Here is a 16,116-nt window from a genome sequence, read left to right as displayed (position 1 = left end):
TTTGGACCCAGTCCAAATCCCGACCCTTACATGGCCAACAAGCAGCAGATTTGGACTGTCATGATTAGTAAGAATTTCTTTCAAAAGCATTATAACCTTAAAGTCAAATCACTTGATTAGGTTGGAGACTATATTCTTGAAAGCCTTTGGGCTAGGGTAATGAAGGCTAAATATATTTCCTAAATCCCCACTTTCTTCAAGTAAAAGAAAAATCAAATCAATCCTAGGGATGGAAAAGTACACGGGAAGGGAGAAAAGTCCTTCAAAGAGGGGTTTTATGAAGAGTGAAAAGGGTGATATGGTGGATCTCGATCTGGTCTGACCCTTGGATCCCAAGATTAGAAGGGTTCAAACCCATTGGTCCTAGAGCTCAAGAGTCTCTGGGACAATCAGTTTCATCTCTAATTTGTGAAAGGGAAAGATGTTGGAAATCTGATGTGGTTAGAAGCACTTTTCCTGAAACAATAGCCAACAAAATCTTGAGCATAACGCTTTCTCCAAATAGTTGGGAAAAATTAGTTTGGAGTCCTTGTAACTTTGGTATGTTTAAAATCTGAATACTTCTTGGCATCCCAATCAAGTTTGACAGATTCAACCCCAAACAGGGACCTGGGTAAGCCAAAAGTATTTTGGAACTCCCTTTGGAAACTAAGTTCAGCCCAAGATAAAGCAATTCCTTTGGAGATGCTACAGAAATGGCCCAGCTGTCCAGAAAAACCTGTTTAGCAAAAAATTTATCCACTCTCCTGTTTGTTTAAGATGTGAAAAGAAATCAATGCATGCTCTTTTCCATTGTGATAGAGCTATGTATTTGGTTTGGTTTGGGTGTGGGTCTCAGAGCTGATGGAGTGATGGTGTATAGATGCTATCACCTCCTTCGATTGCTGGCTTGAATTTTTGCTTCTAGTAAGAGCCTTGTGCATGATGGTTTTCTTCAAAAAGTCATTTTGTGTCTGTCGGAATTATGGAAAGATGGAAACTCTTTCTATTTTGGCGAAGTGAATTCGGATCAGAGATTGGGAAGCTCTTCAAAATTTGGAAAGGAAGGCGGTTCCTCTTTTTGCTAGGTTCCACTGAGAAATGGCTCTTTGAAGATAAGCATGAATGGTGGTATGTTCTACCTATGAGTGCTTTATGCTTTTAGTTATTAAAAGTAGAAATGCAGCCAAAGTTTGAACCAAATCAAAATACAACTACTTGACAAGGGTTAGGACTTGGGTGGACTTAACTGGGTTTGATAGATTTATAAGAGTTGGAATTTGCTCCCAATAAAAAACTGTCCCAACATCTTTGCAACATGATTCATGTTCGCACATCTCATCATGTCTGAGATCTGTCAACACGAATCTTGTTGGAACATGCAGGACCGATTTTTTGTTGAGAGCAGATTCAGACTCGGGATTTCCTGCCAACAAAAATCCCAACCAACATGATCTATATTTGCACATCACATGTATGGTGGGTCCCAGTCTTGGGATGGATCCAATGTGTGTACAAAAATCATGCTGGAACGCATTCAGAGGAATCTTTATTAGCAGGAGATCATGAGGTCCTCACACTACGTACTCACATCATTCAATTCGCACAGTTACTTGCATCTCTCTATCACGCTTATGGTTGAAAAAACATACAATATTCCCAATCCACAGGATAAAAGGCTGTATGAATGATATGAATACGATCTTATGAGCACTGAAGCTGATCTCCAGTTTATCATGCTTAAAGACTCTTTTTTTGGTAAATTATGAGTTGTATATTTGAATTAAGAAAGAAGAGAAATACATAATTTACTACTATTGCATACAAACTATACATATTGTGAACGTATCAGCACGTTTGGCTTTTTTAGTCACCAAAGAAACAACGACAAAAGCTTTAATTGTTGTTTTCATTTTTGCTTGAAAAGGAATTTCACTAACCAAATACTAGATGATAATATAAGACAAACGATCGACTCCATTGTTCCCTTCGCTTTAAACAGCATGGACGCATCTCCTACCACCTTGCTATATATTCGATATAATGATCGTCTTAGAGTTCAATTTGCCCAAATATTTCTTACCACAATACTCATTAGTTTCTTCCTAAAAAGGATAAGGATGGAATGTTTTTGGGAGCAAATCAAAACCTCGAAAATTTTTGGGTTTTGATTTTTAGCATGGTTTTTAAAAATGATTCGGAGACCAACCTGGTCAGGGGTCTGGTTATTGGGTCGAATAGACGATCTGTTCTGACAAAAAAATTTAAAAAATGGTTAAAACCGTTTAAACAGTTAACTATCCGGATCAGCGGTTTATTGACCAAAATCAACAGTTTCGAGCAAATTTTCGGTTTTGGAGAAAACCGAAACCGGTCACCTGACCGATTCCTGGTTTTTTTGGTTTGACCATCCAATCCAGTCCATTTGATTTTTAGTCATAAAACCCATAGAAATATTGATATTATGAGAGAGTTTGAAGTAATTAATGATGGTCCTATTTGTGTTATATGGGACCAATAAATAGGTTTTGAAATTTTAAGGTACATTTAACTAATTTTAATAAAATATAGGGTAAAATACAAAAACCTTCCCTGAAGTTTTTGACAATCATAAAAATCTCTCCTATAGTTTCATTTTAGTAAAAACCTTCCTTCTATTTTTGACAAAATTAAGAAATACCTCCCTTCTGTCCATGAGTAAGATGGAAAACGTTAAAGAGATGATATTTTTTCAAAATACCTCTTTTGCCCTTTCTCAAACACTATTCATCATCTTCCCCGTTCCAAACCCAAAAGCAGAGGCAGCGGCACCCCTCTAAATCCGATCTCTTCCTCTCTCATCTTCTTCGGGATGATGATTTATGGTTCCCGAAGTACCAATTTTGGGTGGTGTTCTCAGTGCTGACGATGACGGCATATGTGTTGCGGTGAACCTGGAGAATGTCCTTGGCCAAGTCGGTGGCGATCACTCCCGCATTACATCCCATTCCACCCAAATTAAAGCTCCCAATGTTACCTCTTAGCTTATACTTGTTGATAATCATAGCGGATAGTGAAGGGGTTGGATTGAACAAGCTACAGTTCATGACTAATATACCAATGTCCTTAGGCTTCATGGAGATATTGGAGAAGAGGTTTTCTAGAGCGCCAAACATGACCTGCTTGGCTTCCTCCCTAGCGTTAGTCATTGCCTGCCGTGGAGGAATGTAGCGCATTGCGTCAAGGACGTGTGTATCCTCGTCGAGTCCGAAGTGCTCGAGGATCTTGCGTTGAAACTCAAGTGAAGACTCATCGAAGTCCCTAGTCAGCCTTGAGTATTCCATGAAATCCTTGAAGTTAACTCTCAGGTCTGAGGGAGGGAGGTAGTAGGAAAAGTCCACCAGATACACGGGGTGTGGTCGCGTCATGAAATAGACGGTAGCACCCAATACAAGCAGTGCAGAGAAAATGACGACACTCACCAAATTGTTCTCAAGCTGATGTGATAGTTCAAGGATATCCTCCGAGCTCTCAACTACGACGCCTGGACCAGGGTCACAACCATCACCGGAACAAGAGAGAAAGTGACCAGATATTTCATCAAGTAATGATACTCCAACTTCACATATTTAACGTTCACGCTTTGTAAGAAATTAGGCAATCTTTGACTTTGCCGAGCCTGAATGCCACTTCCTTCACCAGCACCATCATTTTTGGCGGCTTGAACTCCCACTCCTTCCATGACGAATTGGTGACCGAGCCTAGTGCTTCTAATACACTCTAAAGCTAGATAATAAATATCTCTCTCTATCAATTGCACAGGATGAGGGATGGAAGGAATAGAAGGGTGTATATATAAAGATATTGGTACCTTAATTAATCGATTATAATAAAAAATATAAAATAAAACGAGAGGTCAGAGGTCAGAGAGAGATTGGATTTAGAGGGGTGATGCTGCTGGCTCTACTTATAGGTTCCAACATGGAAAAAGATGAATAGTATTCAAGAAAAGGTAAAATAGGTATTTTGAAAAAAATATAATTTTTTAAACGTTTTTCGTCTTGATTATTGATGAAAGGGGGTATTTATTAATTTTGTCCAAAATAAATAAGAGGTTTTTATTAAAATGAAACTATAACGGAAATTTTTATGATTATCAAAAATTTCAGAGGAGATTTTTATATTTTACCCTAAAATATGTTTAAATAATTAACCCTAATAAAATTGAGTTAGAAAGGTCATTCATTATCAATATGAATCTCAAATCATTTGAACTGAATGCATTTTTAGAGTAGAGTAATTATTGTTAGCCTTTTCTTTCTTGAGAATGAAAATAACGGCTCTTTAAAAATACATTTCTTTAAAGATGGATTGACGAGGGTGTGTGTCTAAATATATAACAAAACTGGCTAGAACATATAAAAATAATGTTGTATTTGGTCAAAGATTTTCTTGGACCAATGTGAGGTTAACATATGAATTTTCTTTAACAATTGAATCAGTACAAGGTCAAATCAAAGTTCAAAATATTCATAATACTTTGAACCTTCTACTTTCATTTTATTTAGTTTTATTTTAATTGATAAGATGAGTTGTTCTATATACTATAATATGGAAAAGATATGATATCGGTAAAATAACTGACCAATATATTGAAATCACAAACAGTATTTGGAGAGTATAAGATTACGATTTTGAAAATCCTATATTTAACACGTGTATTCGAGCCGAATCTCTCTCATTCGCTTCGGTTCAAGCACCCTCATTTAGGACGCCACGTGTCTCCCAAAATCGCGTGCGAGGTTGCTTCACGCTTCCCTCTCTGATAGTTTATTGTACGTCGTTCATTAATTTTGTCGGACACTGTTGCAGGGATGACCAGGTATGAACGCTTTCCCCTCGCCATCATTTGACTACAGCAACTTCTTGTATCAGTGAACTTTCGCCATCGCCGCTGCTGGGATCACCAGTACCCGATGGACAAAGGATAGTTGCTGAGTAGAACCCGATGCACAGAGCTCGCGGCGCGATTTTAACCACCGGACTTTTTGTGAATTCACGCTATTAACCATCGAAGAGGCATATCAAGCGACAGGCGATTGACAGCTGACGAAAGGTGACTGCCAGCTGACGATCGGACAACTGACGCGACTAATGGCTGACGGTCGAACTCTTAAACATCGGACTTTTTGGAGAATCTTTGGGACTCTTTCTTTTAACCATCGGACTCTCGGACTGGCGGTGGAAGCGATATTGTTGAAGGAGAGTGGAGAGGATAAGGAGAGAGACAGTGTGGGGGAGAACGAGAGAGGGGTGGAGAGGGAGAGGTTGGCAAAAAGGCGTGAACCGAGGGAGAAGAAGAGGAGCAGAGACAGAACGTTAGGTTAGGCCCGTCGGGGTGGGGCCTGACAGATACCAGGTGAGAGCTTGCATGAGGGGCTTGAACAGACAGAGAGGGTGGCGGTTGCTTTTTCTCTGGTTGCTCCCAGCTTCCAGTGTCGTCCTCTCACCTCACGTTGCAGTTTCTAGTACCATCCTCTCTATTCTTCCGTCGATCGTCTTCCTCAACTCTGTTCTCCCACCAATCGTCTTCTTCTCAACCTTCTCTCTGATACTCTTTTTTTTTTTAATCTGAAAGAGAGGGGGAACCGTACTCGCAACAGTGGCATCTCTTTCAGTTCGAGGAGGGCGGTGCCAGGGAGAGAGAAAGAGGAGCCGGAGAGAAGGGGGAGACAGGGAGAGAGAGGGGGGAACCGTATTAGTAGCAGTGGCGGTGGTGGAAATAGTAAGGCACAGAGAGAGAGAGAGTGGCAGGGACAATCACTTTTAGTTTGAGGAGGTTGGTCTCAGGGAGAGAGAGAGAAAAAGCGAGCCAAAGAGAAGGGGGAGGCAGGGAGAGAGATGGGGGGAACCGTACTCGTAGTAGTTGCGGTGGTGAGAGAGAGAGAGAGAGAGAGGAACTGAGCGGCAGTGGCGGAACTGGGGAAGGGAAGAAGAAGAAGAAGCACTTGAACCAAGACCACGTTGGTAAACCTAGCCTTTCCGTCACCTCATCTAACTATACAATTTTTAGCAGCTAAATCACTTTTTGTTCTAACAGGTTGGAAGATTTGAATCACCTCTTTGGAAAGAAAATGTGCCATCGACGGAAACGATCAATTTATCAGTTGGTCAAAAGAGACCGAGGGATCTGAATGCGCGGATTCAAATGGGCTTGCAAAGGTTAAGTTTAGTGAGAATCTTCAACAGATGGGTGTTCGCCAATTGCGGGAACAAGCCAATCTTCGAGGTGTTTCAGCAAGTGGGTCCAAGGAAGAACTATTATGTAGTACTCGACTAATACAAGGAACATACAAACATCAAGAGACTTTCCAAGATCCAAGATCGCAGCAGTCGAACCTTTGCGGAATGAATGATGAACGAGTGCCTGAGTCGTCTGGTGTGGTTTGTTCATTTAAATCCTTCCTTTGCTTGAGGTTTTCTCAGTTCTCTATCTCTGATGGGGAGAGAATAGAGGGCGGCTAAATGATTTACATTTCCACCAAGTCTATACGAGTCAATATATGTACGGATCCGCTATCATTTAATGGCCAAAATTACATAGCCATAGCTAATATGGCATCTTGCAAAATTAGAATCAGAATACCTAGTATCTCCGAATTGTCCTTTTGTCCAACAGTCCCACCATAAATACTATATCGGGGCGGGTACAAACTTAAGCATGCATTAGACTTCGTATTGCTGAGGCATAAGGAACCTTTTGCATCTCTTTATAGTCAATGTGTTTTTTCTGAGTGAATCCTTTCGTGACTAGATGAGCCTTATATCTTTTGACATTGCCTTTTGAATCCCTTTTGGTTTTAAATATTCATTTGCAACCAATAGGTTTTGAACCTCCACGCAATTCGATAAAATCCCAAACTTCATTGTCTTTCATAGATTTCATCTCTTCTTGCATGGCATTGATCCAACGTTGAGAATTAAAACTTTGAAGAGTTTCGCGAATGTTGGTTGGATCATCTTCCGCTAAATCTACAAAATCTTTGTTCTAAATCTACTTTTTGAGGCTCTTGAGTTTCCTCTATAAGAGGAACTTCATTGTTGTCTTGAACCGGAATTGTTTCTTGAACAATGTCAAAAATTATTGTTTGATCACCATCAATAATAATATTAGAAAGAAATGGAATTCTCTTATTCCAAGACAATTGTTTCGTCAAAAGAGATGTTCCTCAATTCTTTCCCTCCAAATTCTACATCTTCAAGAAATCTTGCATTTTTCGTCTCAAAGAAGGACCGGGTAGTAGGATCATAAAACTTAAATCATCGAGAGTGTTCTGCGTATCCAACAAAGAGCATCTAACTGTCTTAGAGTCTAATTTCCTTTCGTTAGGCCTAAAAGGCTTTACTTCAGTTGAACATCCCCAAATGTGTAGGTGCCTTCTACTGGGCATTTTTCAAGTCCACAACTCAAGAGGTTTTAGTTACTGCTTTGTTGGGTACACTGTTAGGATATACATTGCAATTTTTAATGCTTCTCCCAATGTGATTCAGGTAAAGAAGAATGATTAATCATACTTCTATGTCCTTAAGCGTCCTGTTTCATCTTTCAGCAACACCATTCATGCTGGGTTTATTTCCTTTCGTTAGGCCTATAAGGCTTTACTTCAGTTGGACATCCCCAAATGTATAGGTGTCTTATACTGGGCATTTTTCCAGTCCACAACTCATATGGGGTTTTAATTACTGCTTTGTTGGGTATTCTGTTAGGATATACATTGCAGTTTTTAATGCTTCTCCCAAAGTGATTCAGATAAAGAAGAATGATTAATCATACTTCTTACCATGACCTTAAGCATTCTGTTTCTTTTTTTAGCAACACCTTTCATGCTTGAATACGGACGTCCTTGGCGTCAGGCACGTTTGGTCAGCCTGGTGTTTCGGAAGCGAAGTGCTGGAGTGGCGAGCGAGATGTCTTGAGCTCGGTTTGGGGAGTGTTCCAAACTGTCATGGGTCAGTTCGGGTCACAGCTTTGCGAGGCTTGGGACCCGAGGTAGTTCGTGCTCCTTGCAGGGAGCTCGGGTTCTCAATAGGGAGCTCGGGTTCTCAGTAGGGAGCTCGGGTTCTTAATAGGGAGCTCGGACTCTTAATAGGGAGCTCGGACTCCCAGTAGGGAGCTTGGACTCTTGGTAGGGAGCTCGGGCTCCTAGTAGAGCGGTCTGGTGGAGTTCGGGCTCGGTAGTGAGCTTGGACTTCGTTACTTTCGGTTCTCGTTTTGGGCGCTCTGCTGTCCCGAGTTGTTTGCTTTTGTCACGTGTCGGGTGATTGCGAGGTCGGGCCAAATTTCCCTTTATCAGGAAGCAGTGGTTTCTAGCATATAAAGACGACCAATTAAAATATTGATACCAATAACATCTGAATTTAGAGAGATACTAACTTTATTATTTTCAAAACCACAAAAGTATCCACATTTGTCCAAATAGGAAATATAAATTAAGTTTCGTTTAAATGACAGAGTTACCAAAGTCTTAACTAAATTCAAATAACAACCAGTTTTAAAAAATAATCTAAAATGTCCTACAGCTTCCACGGGAACTTTATCGCCATTGTCCACATAGATGAACCTTTCAGCATCAGTTGGCGGTCGGCTTTAGAAACAACCCTGCATAGACATACTTATGTGAGTAGTAGCGCCAGAATGTATCCACAATGTGTCTATAGGTACAAAAGTTAAATTAGCCTCGGAACAAACTAAAGTGAGAGACTTACCCTTCTTTACACGCCAGGCGACGTATTTGGAACACTCTTTCTTCATGTGTCCTGCCTTCTTGTAGAAAAAACAGGTGAATTCATCACCTTGCTTCTTGCCTTTTTTTGTAAGGGTGTTCCATTTGTAGTATCTTTAGCCTTTTTTTTATTATTCTAAAAGGCCGATGCTAAGTGAGCACTTTGAGTCCTTTCCCTTTGGATCATTTCTTCTTCTTGCACACTTGAAAAATGAGTTAATTAATAATCCATTTATCCTTCTCAGTATTATAATTCACCTTAAATTGATTGAATTGTGCAGGAAGAAAAATGAGAGCTAAATGCACAAGTAAAATCATCATTTATCTCTAACTTTAGTGCCTTTAGTTTTCCAACAAGTACTCCCTTATGTTTCCCTTTCGCTTATTCCTCATAGAAATCAAAGTAGCCAAAAGGTTGCTAGTTTATGCTTTTTCATTTTTGGCAAAATACTGTTGTATTGCCACAAGGGATTCTTTAGCATTATTGCTCTCAGAAATAGAGCCCTGAGACGCTTCCGGTATGGAACGTTTTATTATCATTAGACTCTTGCAATTAGAGCGATCACATTTCTCAACTTTGTTCTCATTTGAATTATCCTCGGTTGGAATGAGTCGCTCCGTCCTTAATGCAAGGTCTAAATCCATGCAGTCGAGAACGATTTCTATATTCTCTTTCTAGACCTTAAAGTTTGTACCATTTAGCATAGGAATGGCACTGATTTGAGCAAAAACATTATTTGTAGTTGTTGAAACTGAATAGAGAACAAAAACAACATATAATGAATAATACAAATAAAAAAATATGATACCTAGCACAACTTGACATTTAGTGTTTGCACAGAAATATCAATTGTAAATGGTACTCTCAACGCAACAATCAAACATTGGTATTAAATCCTGTCAAACAACAACTTTTCTTTGAATCGACTGTTATTCACATGGATAACAACTTTATAATATCAATATTTATCATCGCACGTGTGTTCATTACCTGGCCAAACATCAACCTTCCTTTGAGCCAACACAAAATCCTTACATTTCAAATCAAATTAATTATACACAGCAGAGGCTACTTAGTGTTTGCACAGAAATATCAATTGTAAATGGTACTCTCAACGCAACAATCAAACATTGGTATTAAATCCTGTCAAACAACAACTTTTCTTTGAATCGACTGTTATTCACATGGATAACAACTTTATAATATCAATATTTATCATTGCACGTGTGTTCATTACCTGGCCAAACATCAACCTTCCTTTGAGCCAACGCAAAATCCTTACATTTCAAATCAAATTAATTATACACAGCAGAGGCTACTTTGGTAATATGTTGTTTCAATCAACTTAATTTGAAAATACTATATGCAACCAATGTAAGTAAAATCATTAGTATTGCATACATGACAAAACAAAAAAAAAAAAACAAAGAAAAAACAACTCAATGTTAACTATTATACAAATCTGATGCACGTAAATCACATACGTATATACATATTGCAACTAGAATTTTTTTTTTGTCAACACAGCCTTGCTTCATGGCTGTTCGGTATGCACACAGCCGAACGATTATGCAGCCTCAAACAAGCTACATAGCCATTCGACTATGTTCAATGCCACACTGTCACGGGGGTAATTGTTGGGGCCCCGTGCGGCATTCGAAATAGGCGAGTAAGCCTACGAAACAAAGCAAACATATACACAAAGGCAACAAGAAGGCACATGAATTAGCAAAAGGCTACTTGTATTGCATTAATCAGTGGTAAGCACAAGCACACAGTACAGTGTCGAGGGGATCTCGTGCTCAACTTTTACACGCTTATGAGCTCACTCGACTACCTACCTCCCCTCAAAGAGTACGTTAAGCTTTTGGGGGAGTGACAATAAGAAACATCAAAAAGGTGAAAAAGCATACTACAGTATTACAAAAATGCCATTGGCAATCCCCCATACAAAAGTACAGGCATAGCCCACCCATGACACGCACTTGGACGTTGGAATGGCGGCTGTAGGCACAGTGGTTGGCGCTGTGAAGAGAACACTTGTTACAGTCTCCCCCACTCAATTCAGTCTTCGTCCTCGAAGACTAGCTTCTGCGTGAGGCTTGAACTTGCTGTTGGTGAAGGATGGTTCTTCGACTGGCTCCACGAACCGGGTTTCTTCCAAGGTCCAGATAGTTGGTTGGATAGATTGCTAGTGGATGTTCTTGTTGGTGGCAAAACCTATGGCTTGTCCCTAAGTTAAGTCCCAGTTTGGCTGCTTCATGGTAGGATTTTGACTTGTTCCTGATGGGGGTAGGAAAGTTGGTGGCCAAGGATGGGTCAAAATGGTATTTTGGATTGTTAGGGTGTTGGTTCCCATTGATTTTTCCCCAAGAGTGACTCACAAGGCTACTACGTGATTCAGTTCGAGGGATGGTCCGAAAGTGGTCCCTAGGCGGCTTGGGTGACACTCGCTTTCCCCTGTGGTTGTGGTAGCAGGTGTGGGCTAACTTGGACATGGCCTTGGGTCTTCTGTTTTGCTTGATGGTTGTCGACATGCACGAACTCTGTTGTTGGAGAGGTGTAGACGGTTGGACGACCTACTGCTTCCTGCTGTTGTTGTAGTTGTTGGCTTGAGGGGCGGCTTCTTCCGCTAGTGGAGTGGGGAACTTCTCTGCTTCCTTCATGTTGGCGTTGAACAAGGTTTCTTCGTGAAAATGTTGTAGTGCAGAAACTTGCTTCCCATGAACCTTAGTAGAAGTCGTAACTAGTACCATGCAAGGGGAGCGCTCGTGCACAGAGAGTTGATGTGAGGCAGGAGTGCTGCTTCTGCTTGTCTCATGAAGTCCATTCCCAAGACAACTCGGAAGTCATCCAGGGGTACCACTGAAAGATTAATCTTGCTTGTCCACGGCCCAACTTAGAGGTCAACCCCACGAGCCATGCCTTCAATCGCCTTTGCCCCGGAGTTCACGGCCTTAATCTACCATGTCTCTTTCACAGTGTTCAGATTGAGTCGCTTGGCCTCGGCAACTGAAATGAAGTTGTGGGAGGCCCCTGTATCAACAAGGGCTTGAGTCAGCTTCCCGCCGAGGAGGATGTCTACATACTTCAACCCCCTTTGGGCTTTCTTTGGCCTTCCATGATTGGCCTCTTTCTTCACCATGGCATTAAAGAGTTGAAGGGCGCCCACTCTAGGCGCCTGTACAGACTTTTCCTCATCACTTTGCTCGTCATCACTGAGCTTGGCGACAAGGGCATTGATCTTCTTCTTGGTTGGGCAGTTGCGAACCAAGTGATTTCCCCCACAAAGGAAGCAAGAAATTGGGGACCCAGCGGTTCTGGGCTTGTAACGGTGCTGAGGGCCTTGCTCTCCTTGTGGCTTCTTCCCATAGTCTTGTCTTGCTGGCTTGTTGAAGTTGGAGTTTTCGTACGGAGGGCGTGAGGGACTTGCTCCCCCACTCAAATTAGGGGAACGCGGGCTTTCTGGCTTAAGGGTTTCTTCATCTGACAAGCTGGTCTCATTGAGTTGCTCCGCCACTGCCATTGCCGTGGTGAGGTCCTGTACGTTGCGGCGTTGGAGTTCTAGTTCGGCCCATGGCTTCAGTCCGTCCGTGAAGTTGAATAGTAGATCCTTATCGGACATGTCCGTGATCTCCAAGGTAAGGGCTGAAAACTCTTTAACATAATCGTGGAGTGAGTCCTCATGCTTGAGTGATTTCAACTTCTTCTGCGCCAGGTACTCCACGTTCTTTGGGTAGAATATCCGCTTTAGTTCTTGCTTGAAATCAACCCATGTCTCGATGGTGCACGTACCCCGTTCAATGTCTTGGCATCGCCTGCGCCACCATAGCATAGCAATGTCAGTCAAATACATAATCACTGTACGAATTTGCGTTAGGTCATCATCAATGCCAGCGGCATGGAAATATTGTTCCATTTGCCACAAGAAGTTGTCAAGTTCTCTAGCATCTCGGGAGTTGGCATAAGGTGTGGGCTCCCGAATCTTCACACGAGCAGGGACCAGTGTTGTGGAGGGGCTTGGAGTGCTGGCCACTAATCTCTTGAGGAGCGTCATGTCTCCTCTTAGATCATCCAATTGAGTCTGGAGGTCGGAGGGAGAGGCCATGGCTACTTTCATGGCCACCCATTCAGCTTTCATCTCATCCACCTGGTCTTGGATGTCGGATCCAGATGAGCTCCCTTCTTGTCGGGATTTTGTTCCAAGGACTTCCTTGAGGGTTCTATTCAGGACGTCTTGGACCTCGCTCATAATGCCATTTAAACGGGCTTCTAGCTTCACCACGGAGCTCTCAATTGTTTCCACATTCAAGTGGAATTCTTCTACTCAGTCACACATCTCCCCAACAGTCACTTCACAGCGAAGGATGCGTGTGTTGAAGGCAGCAAGCGTGTCAACTGACTTGTCAGGCTTGCTTGTCTTGGATGTGCGACCCCTTGGGGCCTTCTCTGCAGTGGCTTCATCGCCCAGAGACTCATCAGTCTCCCTTGCATGGGCAAGGCCATGCCTAAACTCGTCGGTGAGTTCCTTGTTGTGCTTCATTGCGCCACCACTAGTGTTGCTATGCAAGGGTCACGAGCGTTGAGGAGCAACCGGCTTTGATACCAACCGTCACGGGGGTAATTGTTGGGGCCCCGTGCGGCACTCGAAATGGGCGAGTAAGCCTACGAAACAAAGCAAATACACACACAAAGGCAACAAGAAGGCACACGAATTAGCAAAAGGCTACTTGTATTGCATTAATCAGTGGTAAACACAAGCACACAGTACAGTGTCGAGGGGATCTCGTGCTTAACCTTTACACGCTTATAAACTCACTCGACTACCTACCTCCCCTCAAAGAGTACGTTAAGCTTTTGGGGGAGTGACAATAAGAAACATCAAAAAGGTGAAAAAGCATACTACAGTATTACAATAATGCCATCGGCAATCCCCCATACAAAAGTATAAGCATAGCCCACCCATGACATGCACTTGGACGCTGGAGTGGCGGCTGTAGGCACGGTGGTTGGCGTTGCGAAGAGAACACTTGTTACAACACGGCATTGCACATTACCGAACGGCTGTGTAGTGCCAGATACAATCCCAAATATAAATTTTGGCAGAAAAAAAAAACAATCCTAATAACCCAACATGATTTAGGCTCTGATACCACTTGTAGTACTCGACTAATACAATGAACATACAAAGATCAAGAGACTTTGAAACACCCAAGATCCATCATGCTATAGTTATTAAGGAAATTCTGATATAAATACTTGTATCCATCGTAGCAGTTGAACCTTTGCGAAATGAATGATGAATGAGTGCCTGAGTTGGCATGTGTGGTTTTCCTCAGTTAAATCTTTCATTTTCTTGAGGTTTTCTCAGTTCTGTATCTCTGATGGGGAGAGAATAGAGGGTGGCTAAATGATTTAATATATTGGGAACCATAACTTAGGAGTCTTTATATTTTGACTTAATAGGATCCCATTAAGCCTATATGAGTCAAAATATGATATCTATGCATTAAACCCCATACCCACTTATTAAAGTCTATGGGTTTTACATAAATGAATCACTTAATTAAACCCACTTATAAAATAGCCCGTCAATGCAATTGTTTTATTGAATATGTAAGCCCACATAATAAAGATTAAAACCTAACATATTACTGTCTTACAGAACCTTTCTAAACACGTAAAAAGGAAGAACACTTACTTTTCCTTTTTAGTCAATGTGTCCATCGAATTGTTCTTTTTGTCATATTTACTTTTAAGTTTTCATATATTGTACATTACTCAAAAAACCATTTTTGTTGATGTAAAGGATGTCACTTTAGCTTGTAGTGTTTGTTATGAATTGTAGGATTTTTTTAATTGCTTTTGTCTTGATTGTCCTCTTACCTATTTTTTTTAATACCTTTCGGTTGCAAGGAGTCGAAATATATGATGCCATGTTGCCGAAACACCTCCAGATATGACATGCCTAGAACAAATCACATCCATTGAATAATAGGCTTAGGTAGTACCATCCAAGTGTGTAGCCATATTTGTTAATTTGCTCATTTAGAAGGAATTTGTGGATTTATATCCATTTAGAAGAGCTTTTTGTTACTCCATATTTGTTATCAAGGAGATTAAAATATCCCTCGGTATAAATATGGTGACAAATAATCCTTATGGGGTTGAAGTCTGGCGTCAATATATTTTGTATTTTTGAAGGATTAGTGATATTTCATTATATCTGCATTGATGCTATAGTCTTTTATTCTATTGTTCAGTTCATGTCCTATTAGCAATACATTCATTAGGATTTCAGACCTAATGGGCAATTGAATTCAATGCATTTTTAGATTTTTCTAATTTATGTCATAATATGACGATTTAATTGCATGTTTAATTTATTAAATTTATTATAATAGCTTTATTTGTTTTTGGGATTTCATATTTGTTTCCTTTCTTAGTTTGTTTTCTTGCAACTTATTTTAATCCTATTTCTCATATACAGGTGTTCATAGAAAAGTTTTTTTTTTTTTTTTAATTCTTATCTTCTTCTTAGTTTGAATTTTTGTTAAAAACTATCAAATATGGACTAGCATGTTTACTTCTTTTTCTTATTTTTCCTATATAAATTAGCATGCTTCCTATATTATGTGTTTTTTACGGAAAGAACAAATATGATAATGTTACGCTTCTGATAGGAAACTTTATCCCCATTTTAAAGCACATTAATTTAAACTAGCTTCCCCTCATTGCATGTTTTGGTCAAAACTACTACATACGTTTGATTTTCTTTTGGTGTTTTCGTATCTCTCTCTCAATCAAACAATTGATTGATTGGGTAGTTGGGTAAACGATGGAATTAGTCAAAACTACTATAGCTGAAGCGTTACTTGGGTAGTTGGGTAGAGGTTATCAGAAATGGCCAAGGGGTTCCAAAAATGTCAAATCTTCTACTAATTAAGGAATAAGGATATTTTTTTTTTGATAAATGGTTTATTGTTGTAGTTGCCAAGGATATTATTTTATTCTTTTGGTCATTGCTTTTGTTTATTATCATTAGCAAAAATTGGTTGGTAGTTCTTATTATTGATATTATTTTCCAGTTTATTTGTTTATTCATTTTCTACTTAAACCTCCATTGGTTTATTTGAGAATCACTTAAAGCACACATTGTCTTTTATCCCTTGCAGAGAGCTCCATTTAGCTGATTGACAATGAGCATGAAGCTTGGGTATCTTAACGGAATGAGCATGGTATTTTATCTTCTCTGTTAGTTGGTTTATTGTTTTTTTTTGGTGGTAATGTTTTTTATCATTAGAAAAAAAAAAGGTTTATAGTTCATCATAATTGATAGTTATTTTCTACTAAAATCTCCACACTGATTTATTT

At 40.3% G+C, this 16,116-nt stretch overlaps 1 pseudogene; it reads right to left on the bottom strand.

Annotated features, from left to right (window-relative positions):
- Positions 1-2,816: 2,816 nt before the first annotated feature.
- LOC104609799 (3-ketoacyl-CoA synthase 4 pseudogene) lies at positions 2,817-3,700 on the bottom strand (annotated as a pseudogene).
- Between the last annotated feature and the right edge of the window lie 12,416 nt (positions 3,701-16,116).

The sequence above is a fragment of the Nelumbo nucifera genome, chromosome 1, assembly GCF_055504915.1.
Source record: "Nelumbo nucifera cultivar China Antique chromosome 1, China Antique-T2T, whole genome shotgun sequence".
Classification (NCBI taxonomy): Eukaryota; Viridiplantae; Streptophyta; class Magnoliopsida; order Proteales; family Nelumbonaceae; genus Nelumbo; species Nelumbo nucifera.
This window is presented reverse-complemented; position numbering and strand designations above follow the sequence as displayed.